This window comes from Oryctolagus cuniculus, chromosome 15 (assembly GCF_964237555.1).
Source record: "Oryctolagus cuniculus chromosome 15, mOryCun1.1, whole genome shotgun sequence".
NCBI lineage: Eukaryota > Metazoa > Chordata > Mammalia > Lagomorpha > Leporidae > Oryctolagus > Oryctolagus cuniculus.
The window spans coordinates 35,010,489-35,025,685 of NC_091446.1; positions in this window are offsets into that span (position 1 = coordinate 35,010,489).

Here is a 15,197-nt window from a genome sequence, read left to right on the forward strand (position 1 = left end):
TGTTTCACTTCTCAATGGTCACAATGGCCAGGACTGGGCTGGGCCAAAGCTAGCATCCAGGAACTTCATCCAGGTCTCCCATGTGGGTGTCAGGGGCCCAAGCACTTGGGCCATCGTCTGTTGCTTTCCCAGATGCATTAGCAGGGAACTGGATCAGGAGAAGTGCCGCCAAGGCTTGAATGACAATCATTTTGAATGTTTGTTTGCGTCACATATATATATAACCTCTTGATCCACAGTGTCAGCACCCATGTCTGTGGGTATCTTAATGGCCCAGAATGCATGAATTGTGAAATTGTACTGCCAGTTGCAATACAGATCCTTTAGATAATATGAGTTTATTGGCATCTCCGAGCATTGTGTTCCTTGAAATAGGTGTGGGGTGGTCATTAGTTTCTACTCTGCTGTTGTGGTCATCTGGAGAGAGAACCAGTGGATGGAAGTCTCTCTCTCTCTCTCTCTCTCTCTCTCTCTCTAACTCTGACTTTCAAATGAAAAAATAAACCTAAAACAGAATGTTCAAACACATTCAATAGTTTTAAATTGATAAGAATTACTAATTTTGATGCATCAGTTATCTCCTAATGAATGGATTCTATGTCCTTCTGACAGTCCACCTTGATCATTGAGTAATTCCTGTTTTTTAGCTCAGTGAGAAGCCATGCTGTGCAACAGACCTTGAGTATACCCAGGGCCTGAAATTGGCCTGACCAGTATCCACAGGACCTAGCAAACACATTCCAGAAAGGGCTTTGCTGACATAGTGTCATGTTCTACTTTACCACCCTCTGCATCCAGAAGGGCCAGGTGGAAATGAAATATCTGCAAAGCTGCTGGAGACATCAAGGGGTGGAGAATGCACACAAGCCTTTGCTGTAACCCTAGCAGAGTGCTACAGAAATTTGCTTTGTTTCCATTAACACCAGTTGTCTCGTGTTGGGGAAATTCACACCCTTTTATTTATGGGAAATTGACACACAATTTCTTATGAAAGGAGCAATGGAAGGCATTACTCCTAAGGATATCAGGACATTCACACCATGAAAAGACATAAACATACATTACATGCATCTTTCTAAGAAAAAGAAGTCAGACTTCAAATCTACATACTTAAAAATGTCAGTGCTATGAAACTTGGGGAAAGGTTTATGGAGTAAGTAAAGAGATTGCTGATTGGCAGAGATTGTGTCAGAAGGAAAGTGAATGTGTAGATGAATTAACCACACCAAATGAATTCAATCATTCCATGATAGTAATATGGGAAAATATGATTGGGGGAAAAGTTGGTGAAAACTCTCCAGACATGCTGATAGGGGTTTATGCTTAACCAAAAATGTGTCCAAGAGACATAGCTCATGAATTAAAAAAAGATTTTCTGCAAGTGAAAAAAAAATGGGATGGTTATAGAAAAGAGGACACTGAAAACCAAGGTAGAACGCAATATTAAATAATTGTGATTTATGCTGGTGCCACGGCTCACTAGGCTAATCCTCCACCTTGCAGCACTGGCACACCAGGTTCTAGTCCCGGTCGGGGCGCCAGATTCTGTCCCGGTTGCCCCTCTTCCAGGCCAGCTCTCTGCTATGGCTAGGGAGTGCAGTGGAGGATGGGCCAAATACTTGGGCCCTGCACCCCATGGGAGACCAGGATAAGTACCTTGCTCCTGCCATTGGATCAGCGCGGTGTGCCGGCCGCAGTGCGCCAGCCACGGCAGCCATTGGAGGGTGAACCAACAGCAAAGGAAGACCTTTCTCTCTGTCTCTCTCTCTCACTGTCCACTCTGCCTGTCAAAAAAAAATTGTGATTTATAAATACATATATATATATATATATAAATATACACATGTAGAATAAAAACACTAAAATATTTGAAAACTAGTCCAAACATCCCACACAAGGATCAAGATACAGGAGAAAATGCAACTTCTCAAAAGCAGCATTAACTAAAAATAAGGAAATGCCTTAAACATTGTAAGATAAATAGTTTACAAGTTAGAAACCTATAACCAGCCAACTTGTAATTAAATAAATAGCCTCAACTTTGCAACTAAATAATGATCAGGAAATGAGAAAAATTACCTCTGCTGCAATTTTGTCAGAAATAAGATTGTGTTTTCTGTCCAACAAGAGAGTACAAGAAGTAAAAGGAAAAGCTGGATCCAGAAATGGAGGGTCAACTATGAGAGTCCAAGGGAAAACCACAGATGACAGTGAAATCTTCCAAGGAGAATCAAACTCAAGGAATGAAGAACAACCAGAGAAAATGAAAATAGTGAGAAGGTTTGAAGAACTTTCCTCAAGAGGATAAAATGTGCAGAATATGTCATGTATTTCATTGTATTGTTGATTTTCACAACTCAAAGAGGATTTAGAGTGGAATCAATGAAAAGTATGTAGACTCTTCTAAAAACTAAGCTCAGTGGTGAATAGATGCTATCACATCAAGAGGAAACAAAAATATTATAAAAGATAAGGACGAGAAATCATAATCTACATGGTGTTTTAGTCCTAGCAACATGAGCACTGAATATGGCTCCAACAACTGCTGTGTGATGGCTCTCCTGGGAGGATTTTGGAATTTTGGAGGGGAGAGGAACATGCCGAGTTTCTGTGGTGAAGCACTAAGATGAAGTAAGACAGTGACTAGGAAAGCACTCTAGTAAATTGCCTGGTTTCCTCTGGCTGGTATAGCCCTCACTCCTCTCTTGCTCTAAATTTTGACCTGGCAAGATATTTAAGACTTTGTCCTGGAAGAGGCTACTCATGCAGACATCACATCAGGATACCAACACCTGCACAGCAATAGTCAAGCAGCCCCCAACAATCTTTGGAAACATGAAGTGTCCTGGACCTGGGATCATATTTCAGGACAGTTGATGGAAGGTCAAAGTGTCCTCTCCCTACACAGTATAGTGAATTCATCAGCAGGAGGAGCACCCCCTGGAGGTGGCCTGTGGGTTCTACATCAATCTCCAACCCTTACTCACTGGAAATCCACGAAGGGAGGTAATATTTTGCTTCTGAGAAATGGAATCCTCTTCTTCCTAAACATATTTCTCTGTTCCTTGAGTCTCTGTCTCACTCTTTCCACTCTGAGGTATGGATTTCTATAAAATACTCATTTAATCTCTGTCCCTCTTATGCTCATGGTCAAGTTCTCTATTTTATAATGGTTGCACATTGATTTTTAACTTGCCACACACTAGCAGTGGCCTCTCTCTTGACACATGCTGGATTTTCTATAAAAGGGTAAAAGCTAAGCAAGGGCCATGAAAATAGCAAATAGACCATAGCTTAATGTAGTGATGACTCCCAGAAATTGGGATTAAAATGAGCCTAACCACACCATGTACATAGACACACACACACACACATACACACACAAACTCACAAGTTTAATGACACACACTCTTGTGCACACATATGTACACACTTCTCATAATTACATCATCATATTTATATTCATGCATGAACATTCTTGCATGAAACCACATGTGTTTCTTCATCCACTCATACTGATGTTCAATCTTCATGGCACTGGAGGAATCCTCCCAAAGAAATTCTACTCTGTTGGGGGAGACCAGGCAACCTTGAATCAGGAGAGACTGATGTGATTGGAGTAAGCCCAGGGACAGGAATTCCATCTATGAACCTTGTTAGTAGAGAAGTCAGAAGCTTGTAAGCTCTCTTGGCTGGGGTGATGTGAGCTGGTGGAGAGGAGGTCAGGGATAGAGTTATCCTTTGTGAGGATCTGCAGTGCTGAGGTATTTCTATTGTAAATTTTCTCAATGAAAGCAATGCTCTAAATCAGTTTGTAAGGGCCTAATTGTAGGTATTTCCCCAGCAATTCATATGTTAATGTGGTAACTCCAAGGAGATGATATTAGAAGATGAATTATTTGGGTCGGAACTGTGGCTCACTAGGCTAATCCTCCACCTGTGGCACCGGTACTCCAGGCTCTAGTCCTGGTTGGGGCGTCGGTTCTGTCCTGGTTTCTCCTCTTCCAGTCCAGCTCTCTGCTGTGGCCCGGGAAGGCAGTGGAGGATGGCCCACGTGTTTGGGCCCTGCACCTGCATGGGAGACTAGGAGGAAGCACCTGGCTCCTGGCTGTAGCAGCGATTTAGAGGTGAACCAATGGAAGGAAGACCTTTCTCTCTGTCTATCTCTCTCACTGTCTAACTCTGACTGCAAAAAAAAAAAAAAAAAAAAAAAAAAAAAAAAAAAAAAAAAAAAAAAAGAGAGAGATGGATTATTTGGCTCATGAGGTGGGTGCCCACGTAATTGAAATTTCTGACTTCTATAAGAGACCCCAGAGAATCCCTTTATCCATTCTGACATATGAAGACACAGCTAGAAGATGCCATCTACAAACCAGGAAGATTCACACCAGATAACAAATGTGCTGGAGCCTTAATCTTAGACTTCCCAGCTTACAGATGTATGAGAACTAAATTTCTGTTCTATATAAGCCACCAAGTCTATGACATTTTATACATTCCTCTGAACAGACTGAGATTAAATTCCATATGAGTGTACTTAAAGAAATTCTCATGCTGAAAAATGGTCTATCATTTAAAAGGATTCCATCTAAATTCAAATTTACTGATTGATAGACAATCTATACTGGTCGTGGGAAGATAAGTGTGCTGATCTGACTAATAAAATTAATAAAATTTCAAGTTAAAGGTGATGTTTCCTGCTCATATCATCCATATTTATATTCATCTGTTTTGTCTACACAGGATCAGGAGAACCTCATTCCTACAGATGCAACTGACAAATGACCTCAGTGTCTCTTCAAGCTCCACTGTAATCATAGACTTCTCTTGAGGTTCTAGATCCATAATTCCAAAACCTGAAGCCTATAACTCACTTCTCCTGCCTTTCTCCTCCCCTGAAAAGCTTTAGGGGGTAGGGGCAGAGACTATGGACCTGTAGGCTCAACAGTGATCTGAATTCCAGGACTGCTGAACTTCAGAAGCTGATACTGCTCAGAGAGAGGTGTGTCCTCTGCACAGCTCATTTCAAACCTGGAACCAAAGAGCCTCAAGCCTGCAGAAGCCCTAAAGAGAGGACAGCTCAAGGAAGATAGGTGGAGACAAGAACATTCATAATGAAGGTGTTCTTCCTCTTTGCCCAACCTTGACATACTGTCTTTTGCTGGTGGGTATGAAATGTTGCTGACCTGTAATAACTGATGTGCCTCTTTTCAGTAATGTGTGGTCATAAGTGCCAAGAATGTGATTCTTTTGGCGCCGCGGCTCATTACGTTAATCCTCCACCTGCAGCGCTGGTATCCCGGGTTCTAGTCCCAGTCGGGTGCCGGATTCTGACCCAGTATCTCCTCTTCCAGTCCAGCTCTCTGCTGTGGCCCAGGAATGCAGTGGAGGATGGCCCAAGTGCTTGGACCCTGCACCCTCATGGGAGACCAGGAGAAAGCACCTGGCTCCTGGCTTTGGATTGGTGCAACACGCCTGCGATAGCGGCCATTTGGGGGTGAACCAAAGGAAAGACCTTTCTCTCTGCCTCTCTCTTTCACTAACTCTGCCTGTCAAAAAAAAAAAAAAAAGAAAGAAAGAAAGAAAAAAAGAATGAAAGAAAGTGATTCTTCCTGTTGGATTTGCCGCAATCTGACCTGTACAAGGCTGTTTCATGTCTCACCATAGGGAAGCTGGAACTGAGATAAGGTGGATTTGAAGAACCTCCAGTCTGTACAATGTTTACTAATTATAATAATAGGATTTGAATCTGTGCTCACAACAAGCCCCTGTGTACACCCAATGGTCAATTTATCAGTGAACATTTGTGAAGAGAAAGGAAAAATGGTGGGTGAGTGAAAGGAAGATTAAAGAAAAGATGAAACATTAAAACACAGGGAGATTCTGAGGGCAATGGAACAAATGGAGAGACAGACAGGTGGTCAAAGCACACAAGTCAGAAATAGGAGATAGTATCTTAGTGAAAACAGGAATGCAAGCTGTGTAGCTCCTGTCCATGGCCTTAGGCCATGAGGACAAATTCCACAACCAGCCAGTACTTGTATTACTATATTTAAAGTAATGAAAATCTGAGTAGAGGCCAAGGTCAGTGTCTGAGAAGTCTGAGAAGACTAAAAAGTGGCTTTTTCCAGTTGTCTTTCTAGGTTTTGAGTTATTTTCCATGGAATTTGGAATTTTCCATGGCATTTGGCTTTGCAAACACACTGCTTCTAGAGTTGGTTTCAGACAGTCCTGTCTCTTGCCTCTAGTGAAAGTCTGCCTAGCCAGAAAGTGCCTACAACTTTCCCCTTCTGCTTTTCATGAAAATGTCATTTTATTTCCTCCACCCTCAAGTTGTTCCTAAGACTGGACATCTTTATAATGACCAGTAGGCTTTTTCTCCTGTTCTTCAGTGCATGTCACTGTGAGATGTGTTCTTGTACACTGGAATGTCTAAATGCAGACTAGACTCTGTGCCCTTCCCTGAGTGGTCAACATTCTCTGCATCTCTTGCTTCCACCACGTTTCCTGCATTCTCTTCTAGGTCTTTGAGTTTGAGCCACATCCTGAAGAGAAGTGGCCTGACTCTGCACACAGGTCCCACAGCTCACTGTGGAAATCCTGTCTTTTATCAGTTGCCCTTAATAAATTCTATTGTGTTTTGACTTCTGTGTTTTCATGAAGTGGTTTTATATTTTTATATTTACTGTCCACTCTTCCTTTCAAAAAATGATAAATAAAAGACAAATTATTCTAGAAACTGTTCAAACCTGTAGGGAAATATTGAGAGGATCAGCTAAAGTGAAGATGAACATTAAGTTTTACAATTTATGTTACATTTTTGGTCGTAATATTCTCTTTCCATTGATAAAAAAACAAATGGAAAAAGCCATAATGCTATAACTAGTACTGAAACAGTATTTTACATTTTGTTTTTCTGTGTGGGTGCAAACTGATGAAATCTTTACTTAATATATACTAAATCGATCTTCTGTATATAAAGATAATTGAAAATGAATCTTGATGTGAATGGAATGGGAGAGGGAGCGGGAGATGGGAGGGGTGTGAGTGGGAGGGAAGCTATCGGGGGGGAAAGACATTGTAATCCATAAACTGTACTTTGGAAATTTATATTTGCTAAATAAAAAAAGAAAAAGAAAAAATAATTTTTTTCAACTAAAGAAAAATAAAACTTGGAGAGCAAGCACTGTGGAGTAGCAGGTAAAGCTGCCGCCTGCAGTGCCAGCATCCCATGTGGACGCTGGTTCAAGACCTGGCTGTTTTACATATGATCTAGCTCTCTGCTACGGCCTGGGAAAGCAGTGAATGATGGCCCAAGTCCTTGCACCACTGCATCTGTGTGGGAGACCGAGAAAAGCTCCAGGCTCTTGGCTTTTATTGGTGCAGCTGCAGCCACTGTGGCCATTGGGGAGTGAACCAGCAGATGGAAGTCCTCTCTCTCTGCCTTTCCTTCTCTCTCTGTGGAACTCTGACTTTCAAATAAATAAATAAATCTTTAAAAAATAAAATTTGGAACTTCCCCTATATCTACATCTTCCCTCATCAGAAAACAAAAAATAGCAATTACCATTACTCTGCTGTTGGCCATAGGCATATTTTCTGTTACTTAATCCTTCCAGTAAATCTAGGAGACAAATAATGTTTGTGCTAGTTCCCATTACTACTATTACAAGTTACCATGAGTTGAGTGACTTAAAACAATGCAGATGATTATCTTACAGTTCCAGAGTTCCAAGTTTCAATACCAGCATCATTGAATTAGTATCAAGGTGTCAGCTGAGCTGGATCCTGAAGAAGAATTTAACAGATAATCCATTTCTCTTACTCTGCATATGTTTATATATCTGTAGTCTGCCATCACTTTTGGCCTTCAGGAGAGGTAAAATCTCCATTGATAGCCAATAGGACATATCCCTGAGTGTCATTTTTACCAATCCTTGAAAAAGTGTCTATTGCATTTACAACAAAAAACACTTGAGAGCATCTGGGGATTTGCTTGGGATGAGACATAATCAGGAGTGCATTCCTCCTCTTACCTTTACACCACTGCTTTCAGTCCCCTCCTGATCTGTTATAAAAGACCATGGTGCCCACCTTTAAGAGGTCGTCTAGATTACCCTCACGTCCTACTACAAGTCCCTGGAGTTTATCCTAATGTCTGAAACAGACTGGGTTAGGAAACTGCCTTTTAAAATCACTTGTTGGTGCTGGTACTGTGGCTTAGCAGATAAGGCTACCTTCTGCAGTCTGGCATCCCAAATGGGTGCCGGTTTGAGTCCCTGCTACTCTACTTCCAATCGAGCTCTCTGCTATGACCTAGGAAAGCAGTAGAAGCTGGTCCAAGTGCTGGGGCCCCTTACCCATGTGGGAGTCCTGGAAGAAGCTCCTGGTTCCTGGATTTGGGTCAGCACAGTTCTGGAGTGAACCAGCAGATAGAAGATATATATCTTTCTCTCTCTCTCTCTCTCTCCATGTGTGTGTAACTCTTTAAAATGAATAAATAATGAATCTTTAAAAAAATAAAATCACCTAAGCATCTACAGAGTCGGGATCTAATGGACTATATTTCTTTATAGTCTCCCTCAAACGTTCTAAGAAGGCAGGGAAATTTTTCTGTGGCTTGTGATCGATCAGGGAGAGTTTTGCACAAAGCAAGCTTGGGCGTAAAAGACCCCAACTCATTTAGGTAAAATTTTTCCTTCCTCTAGCTTGTGGTGCATCTTTTCTTTATGTTCTGGGGATTAAAGGAATCCCAATGGTATAGGAGGCATAATGCCTACTGTAGATGTTTTGTTTCCTAGTCGGAATGAGAGGATAAAGAAAGAAGTACCACCCCATCAAGAGGAAATATTGACAATTTGATGCAAGAGGATACAGATAACTAATTCAATGGAATTTAGAATATAACATGTGGCATGATTGAGAAATTCAGCAAGGAGATAGAGAATGTAAAAAAATCATTTCTTGGATTCGAATAATTCAATGCATTTCCCTTTCATGAAGACCAGTGTGATTACAGGAGGCCCACCTAGTCAAATCAGTATTATCTAACCCTGTTATGATCCCTCATACAATCACATTTGCAATGCCCCTCTTAGCATTTAAACAACATATTTAGAAGTTCATAGCTTCAAAGAATTAGGACATGAGCACCTTTGCTCAGGAGATGAGCTCTTTATTCAGATTATCCTGCTATCAATATATCCATTTAGCAGCATACCCTAAGATGATGCTTTCTATTAAATTATTCATTCAAGTTCACTCAGCTTTCAACAGGATGAGGAAGTGGTTGCAGGCCAATCTGACAGGAAAGCAGAGTTGCTAACCACTTACTGTTAACTCCTATAATGTTTAATCATTTTATTTAGTTTCCTCCAATTCAATCCATGATGAATCATCAGCCCTCATGGTTGGTGCAGGTTTGTTTATAGGTGGGGCTCAGCTCAGTAACCTCCATGGTGTGGTGTGATGCAACTAGCCATTGTGTCACATGGGTCTCTGCACCAGACTGGGACATGATGCATGGACTTCATCCTGTTGAGGATCTGCACTTGTGGGAAGGGCAGCAAATGCTGAAGACATTCAATGCAGATTCACTGGTGATAAGGGAGCATTTCTCACTGCTTCAACCATGTCCATGGTTGAAATGGAGGGTGCTGTCATGATTCAAGTATTCACCTCTCTCTGCATTAAGGCAGCATTTTTTTAGAGTGGTCATCACAGCAAGACAAAAACCTGGCATTAGCATATCAACATTAGCTGCAACATAATTGAAACCCACAATCAGTTTTCTTCAAGTTTGCAAGAAAATGAATATTCGGAAGTGTCTGCTTACATGGACAGGTCCACACCCCTGATACATCGGGTTATATGCAAGGTAGCAAAAAATCCTGGGAAAAATTCTCACTATTCAGAAAACAACAATTTGTTTCAACTTCTGCAAGAAAGATCAGGGCTCTGGATATGAAACCAGTTCCAGCAAAACACAGAAGTCAAAACACAATAGAAACTACTAAGGGCAACTGATGAAAAGCTCAGGATTTCCACAGCGAGCTGAGGGACTAGTGTGCAGAATCAGACCACTTGTCTGCAGGACAGTGGCTCAAATTCAAAGACCTAGAAGCTCCCTTGGGGGAACAGAATGCAGGAAATGTGGAAACAAGAGATGTAGAGAATGTTGACCACCCAGGGAAGGGCACAGAGCCGAGTGCACAGTTAGACATTCCAAAGTAAAAGAACAACCCAGTTGTTGGGATGCTCTTACTGCTTTGGGAGATTCCTCTGCTTGCCATCTCTTTAATCTCATGTAATTCTCATTATCAGCATGTTGGCACTCAGCGCTTTATTCCAGCTCCTTCCAGAGACAACCTCTCCAGTGAGCTCTCGGTAAACACTGTTTACCATCCAGCAGTTTGGAAGGCAGATGGATGATTTTGAGGTGCACTGACTGAAGGGGGTTTCCCACAAGAATCATGAATATTTGAAAGATCTTCATCCAAAGTAAAGGACGCCACAGTTCTTCCTTGATTCTTGGCAATCCACAGTTTCTCAGCTTCATCTCTTTCAGGTACTTGAGTCCATTGAGGTGAAAAATTTTTAGAAACCTTGACCAGACACACTCCAGTGTACTGTTTGGCTCCAGTCACATAGAATTCCCTGTGGTTGGCCCTGAGTCTATTGGAGGTGGAAGTGAGTGAACTGGAGCAGCGGCCTCAGGTTCTTGGGTGCTGTGGGGCAAGTCTCCTGAGCAAAATGTAGCCAGGGTAGAAGGTGGACTGCAAGGAGGCAGTGCTGATCACTGGCCAGGGTACTAGGAAACCTGGAAGTGAGGAATTCAGGAGGTTATGATATTAAAATATGAATTGTGTGGTCAAGGATGGTAGTGTGGAGGAATCACCATGTTCATAAATTTGTATGTATGAAATGCAGGAAATTAGTATTCCTTATATTAAAATAAGTGCTGGGAATCAATGACTTTGAACAGTCCTTGTCTTGACGGTTGAGGAGCAGTTTTTTGTTTTCCTTCATAGTATTTTGTTGAACACTTTATTCAACATAGAGTTAATCATATTTGTATAGTGTAAATTGAAAATGATATTAGTAAAATCAAGAGTTTGAATTAGAAAAAGAGGAGGAGAGCCTAGGGAGATTACTGACACCATAAACAAGAGTGTCAAATTGTTAAGTCAACAACAGGAGTCACTGTTTACGTACTCCTCATGTAGGATCTCTGGCCTTAATGTGTTGTTCAATGTGAATTAACACTATAACTAGTACTTAAACAATATTTTACACTTAATGCTCTGTGTGGGTGCAAACTGATAAAATATTAATATATACTAAATTGATCTGTATATAAAGAGAATTGAAAATGAATCTTGATGTAAATGGAATGGGAGAGGGAGCGAGAGATGGGAGGTTTGCAGGTGGGAGGGTAGTTATGGGGGGGGAAAGCCATTGTAATCCATAAACTGTACTTAAGAAATTTAGATTTGCTAAATAAAAGTTTTTTGTTTTTTTTTTTTTAAAAAAAAAGAGGAGGAAGAAGGGTGGGAGTATGGGTGGGTGGGTCAGCATTGTGGGAATATTAACTGTTGTACCTGTGAAATGCATAGTTTGCAACTGTAAAATTGTATAGTTCTGCATATATTTGCAAAAATTTACATCTAACGGTACAGTTTACAAACTTACCAGGGGATACCAAATCCCTTTAAACTCAGTGGTAAAAAAAGCATTTTAAGTGTTAAAGTCAGTATTTGATAGGATTAATTTTGTTAAACTGATCATATAGATTGGATTAAGTTTTTGGTAATACAAATGGAATTAAAAAGGAGTGAATATTCCAACATGGGAAGCAATCCACACAGCAGACTCACAGAATGGAGCATCTGGGACTTGATTTGGAGCCAATAACGATGCTGAACTGCAGGTGGTGGCTTTACGCATTATGCCACAGCACCAGTCTGGAACACTGGGATTCTAAGACAATCACTTTTACTAATGTACTGATGACACTATATATCACTGAGGTAAGAATTGCTCATTTCTGAACATCAAAATAAATTTGGGGCTGGTGCCGTGGCTCAACAGGCTAATCCTCCGCCTAGCGGCGCCGGCACCCCAGGTTCTAGTCCCAGTCAGGGCGCCAGATTCTGTCCCGGTTGCCCCTCTTCCAGGCCAGCTCTCTGCTATGGCCCGGGATTGCAGAGGAGGATGGCCCAAGTGCTTGGGCCCTGCACCCCATGGGAGACCAGGAGAAGCACCTGGCTCCTGCCTTCGGATCAGCGCGATGCGCCGGCAGCAGCGCGCCAGCCGCGGCGGCCATTGGAGGGTGAACCCACGGCAAAAACGAAAACCTTTCTCTCTGTCTCTCTCTCTCACACTGTCCAGTCTGCCTGTCAAAAGTAAATATTCCTTAAATAAAAGTTTGAAAGAAAAAAACACTAAAAAAATAAAAATAAATAAATAAATAAATAAATAAATAAATAAATTTGGAATAGTTGATCTCAGAGATCATTTTATCTTTCGATTTTATATGATCGTGGGACTAGTGTTTGGTGTAGCACTTAATGTGCCATTTGGGACTCCTGCATTCCCTAGCAGGGCCTGAGTTTCAGTCTCAGTGCTGCTCTCCATTCCATCGTCCTGAGAATGCACACACTGAGAGGAAGCAGGCTTGACTCATGTTCTTGGGGCCATGCTACCTATGTGGTTAACTTGTGTCGAGTTCTTGGCTATCAGTTTTAGTCTAACACATCAACAGATACTATGGACATTAGAGGAGTATCCCGCAGATGGGAGGTTGCTCTTTCTCATCTTTCTTTCCCAGTACATCTCTCTACTTTTCAAAAAAGATTATCCATGATTTTTATAAACAGTATGTGCATATAAACAGTCCAGGCAAGACGTCAACTCATGGGAAAGGAGGAGAAACAGAGCAGGGTCACTTATCTTCAAGGAGTAATGTGTTTGCTGTACAGAGAGTGACAGAGCTCAGAGAACACAAAATAATTGGTGTGGTTCTGTTAAGAGTTTAGAACTATGTGAATTAGGCAGAAAATTTCTTCTCTTTCTCCTGAATGTTGCATGAATCATAAGTGGAACTGTTCAAGTTCTAAACTGTATTGAACCCGATTTTGATCAATTATTGTGCTAATCATTCACTAAATTCATGTTAATTTTGAAAGTCACAGGTTAGAGTGAATCACACAATAGTGAATCAAAGCACACTCTGAAAATGTTGGTGAACCCAGTTGAACTGAATGCCTTTTTCAAAGAAGAGAACAACACATGGAACACATGGAATCAGTTCAGAAGTCGAACATCAGCAGTTTGTGTGTCTTTGATCTTGGGACTGAATCTCCAGGCCAAGTTTCTCATCCCTCAAATGGAATCATTTTACCTTTTTTAGGCAAAGTTAACAGAATCCAAATAATGTGTAGGGTGTGAAACTCTTTGTTAATTGTCAGAATCTCTCTATTCATGACCAGCAAAACATTCTCTAAGGTGTTTCAAGACAAAACTTTATTTTTGCGAATAATTTTAGAAATAATAGCACTAGCCAATTTACAGAAACATCTGATAATACTGTAAAAACATGCCTTTGTATAAGCATAGTCGTTGGTGATCTAGTAACGTTTATCTTTCAGTGAGGTTTAGATTCTCATGAACACAGTGTCACCTCCTGCTCAGGTCAACAAGTTGTGGTTCTTTGAGCTGTGGGTCCACTGAATGATTTCCCTTCCTCTTCTCCTCTATTACATCTGCAAGAGCATTCTTTCTAGTATTTCCCTGAATTGCTGCATTATTTCACTTTTCATTTCAGACCATGACAGGCCCAAACCAACAGAATCATTCTTGGCTAGAGTTGAACTTGAGGTGAGGGTAGTTTTAGTTTCCAGCAAATTCTCTGAGATTGTCTCTTCTCTTGTTGGCACCAACCAAGCTTTCCTCAACAGTGATTTAAAGTGAAGAATCCTGTCTTTTTCTATTCGTGTGAGCACATGTGATTTTTATCCTTGGAGTCAATTAAAGGAGCTCCTATTGAGTGTAAGGTCCGTTTCATTATGAACATAGTTTGTTGTTTATTGAGAGTAAATATTAGTTTACGTTTCATTTATTTGTTGAAGTTGTTCTGGAGGCTGCCTTTGTGTAGGACACAGTACACAAGATGGGCGTCAGAACTCATAGAAATCCCCCGGAATAGACACTGTGGCATAGTAGTGCAGCTGCTGCTTTTGACACAGGCATTCAATGTCAGAAACTTAGGTTTGATTCCTGGCTTCACTGTTTGAGCTGGTTTATGCTAGTGCTATACCTGCTATACCTGTGGTCAGCATATGATTTCTCAGCTCCTGGGGCCCTTGCACCCATGGGGTAAACCTGGATTGGCTTCTGGGTTTCTGATTTGACCTGTCTCAGCCTTTGCTGTCACTGGAATTTGGGGGAGTAAACAAAGATACAGGAAATGATACTCTAAGTCTGTTTACTCTTTCTCTTTTTCTCTCTATCTCTCTTTCTGCCTTCCAATAAAGAAAAATAAAGTTTTAAAAGTTATATTAAAATGTATTTAAAGCAACTATCCAGACCAAATTGAACACAAAATCTCAAATTCTCTTCTGTGATTTGTGAGCTCTTTGACCCTGGCCAAGTCCTCTGTTGTCTATGAGTCTTTATTCATTTGAAAAACAAAAATTAATATTCTCTGCTTTCTCGAGTTTTCCTTTTAAAATTTAATCATGGAAATCATGCCACTTGATTTACCTAGTGACTTGGTAATTGCTTTTGTTCAATATGTATGGTTTATGGTTACTTTCTCATGTTTAGTTATCTATAATATTAGTAGAGTATTTAAATATTTGAAGAGCTGCCATCATTGAGTACTAAGTGTTTAATTTTTGACATAGCTATAAGACACATTAACATATATATTGTATATGCATATATAATACATTGATATGCAAGTCCTAGCATACTGTGATTTCTTTAGTCATAAATTCTCCACTGGTCATTATAACACAGACATAGAATTTGGCATGATTTTGTTGTATGATAATTAATTCTGTATCATGACTGCACATTGAAACCCTTGTTTGTTTGTTTTTTTTCAATTACCAATACATTTGCACAACCTAATATAATGAAATTACAATTTCCCGAGTGGGCACAGGAAACAAATTGATGGGACTAAATAATAT